The sequence below is a fragment of the Zeus faber genome (assembly GCF_960531495.2).
Source record: "Zeus faber genome assembly, chromosome: 1".
Taxonomy (NCBI): Eukaryota; Metazoa; Chordata; class Actinopteri; order Zeiformes; family Zeidae; genus Zeus; species Zeus faber.
In genome coordinates this window covers 57,975,442-57,978,154 of record NC_137193.1, presented here as the reverse complement: position 1 = coordinate 57,978,154, position 2,713 = coordinate 57,975,442, and positions in this window count along the sequence as shown.

Sequence of the window (2,713 nt, the reverse complement as noted above, 5' to 3'; positions counted from 1 at the left end):
TGAAAGAACACGTGGAATTATGTAGTAACTAAAAAAGTGTTGAACAAATCAAAATATTTTTTGATATATATATACTGTATATATATTTTTTTGTTTTGTTTTGTTTATATATATATATATATATATATATTTAATAATATATATATGTATGTATATACAGTATATAGCCACTTTATATAACCACACACTGACACAAACAGAAACAAAGGTTACATTAACAGGTTCATCTACTCTTCACATTGTAATGTGAAACATGGTTGGTGTATATATATATATAGACTAGAGAGGAGTTTATACCAGTTGATGTGCAGCCTTCAGTCATCACTGGTGTCATTGTGATATATAGTAGGAGCCAAGGTGATTATATACTTTGATTATACACTTCTCTTGTTGGAAATGACAGTGGTGTGAATTCCTTATGCGCAACTTATCAAAGACACAGAACTAGTCTGCCAGGAAATGCAAGGGCAGAAGCAACAACCGTGCAGACAGGGTGACCGGCATTTTAAAATGAGCGAAGCTACCAGCCTTCAACATTTGCAAAGATGAGTTGCTGGTTAATATTAATACAAATAGTAATACTAATACTAATACTTGTGAAATGTTAAAGAAAGATCCAACAGAAGCTCTCCTCAAACCTCTGATAAATGAGGAGAACGACTCAGACCATCTCGTCCCCACAGACAGCTCTGCTCCATGGATTTATTGTACCTGGAATCCATAGAAGAGGCATTCCTCTTTGTCCCATAGTAAGATAAACCAGCTCTATCCCATATTATGTGTCAACGGCACCAGTAGAGATAATTATACCCTTCCTAGAACCTGTCGAACAACACTATGAGAATACAAAAAAACTGGCAAAAAAAACAAAAAACGATGGAACATAACTGTGCTGCAGTTACAGCACAACTGTCCAGAAGATGAGATTTTTATTTTTCGTGATGTAGTGTCTCTGTTCTCAGGAAACCCAAGTTGACGTCATCCTGAAGTCAGCCAGGAACATTTCCATCAAAGTGCAGTACAGCGAGAGCAAGCAAAACAGTTTTTGGTAATATGGTCGTGTTCCATGCTGAAGCCCCTCCAGCAGAACATGTGAACACACGTGAAGCGCTGCTAAATGGAGGTGAGCCTGGAAACGGGTGACGTGGACAGTCGACCAGGATTGTGGGGTTAGACACTAACTCTCACCTGGATTACTCTCCTAAAAAGAAAAGCTCCTCGTCAACAACTTGTTTTTGAACGTAAACAATCACGTTTACATCTCAGTTTCTTGCAAACAAAACACACAGCAGTGGCGTTCATTCAGGCCAGGGTGTGGCGGTGTGGCATGGAAATTATTTTTGTCTACCCATCAGGAGACAAAAATCAGTTTGTTGATCAGTTTAATGATCATCTCATTATCGCAGAGTTCCTGTAACATCGGCCAGTAGTCCAACATGCGAAAGTGTGAAAAATGAATTACACTATGTGTGTGTGTGTGTGTGTGTGTGTGAAACGTCATTGATATTAAATGATGCATTGAACCACTCAGGGCAAGAGATTAAAATAAAAGATTTCGAACTGATCGATTTTGGATTTAGAAAAAAGATGATCTCAGGAAAAGGGTTTTTCTTGTTTTTATTTCTACATTTGTGAATACTAGAAAATGGATCCACACAAACACACACACTTGGTAATGCTAGTGATAGTAATGTTTGTTTAACGGGTCCCTCCATGCCTCAGCGTCCGCTGCCTTCTCCTCCAACAGGTGAAGTGCAAGTCAAAAGAAACAATGTCAAAGTTTTACCGTCAAACGTTCTCTTCTCCTGCCAATGACTCACTTTCCCCGTCTCTCTTTCAGTCCATCCTCCGTATCTTCCCTGTCTGCCCATCACTTGCCCTTTTGGTTAATTCATAGTGTTGTGTTTTTTCGAGTCCGTTGGGCTGCTGAGTCCAGACTGCAGGTCTCGGATGCTGGATTGGATCTGGTGGTGATCAGCTGTGATAGCTCCTTGGTTTTTGCTTGAATAGAAACGTCATCCCCAATGCCCGTTGGGTCTAAGACCTCGCTGTCTTTCCATTGACTTACTCTTACTCCATTGGATCGGGTTTTAGGACCGCATGAGAATAGATCAGATTGTGTTGTCTCCACGTGTGAACGTAGCTGTAGTTCCAAGACCCAGATACCACTGGATACATGGTTGGTCAAATATTTTCCTCCTGTAGCCCCAGGTTTTGACTAGCAGAGAGTGACTGGAAATGTACAAGGGAGGTTGGTTGGATTAATCTGGGGATTTTGGAGAGACGTGGTGCACGCACACACACACACACACACACGCACACACGCACGCACGCACGCACACACACACACACACACACACACACACACACACACACACACGCACGCACGCACGCACACACACACACACACGCACGCACGCACGCACTCACACAAAGACACACAATACCAAACAAAAGTACTTCTCTGACCTTGGCTGCTGTCAGAGGAAGAATGTTTGATTACCTTGGAGAGAGAAAGGGAGAAGGCGTGTGTGTGTGTGTGTGTGTGTGTGTGTGTGTGTGTGTGTGTGTGTGTGTGTGTGGTGTGTATGTGTGTGTGTGTGTGTGTGTTGAGCCAGATGTGGCTGGGAGAGAGGTCTGTGTGTGTGTGTGTGTGTGTGTGTGTGTGTGTATGTGTGTATGTGTGTGTGCGGGCGCGTACGCGTGGACCTGA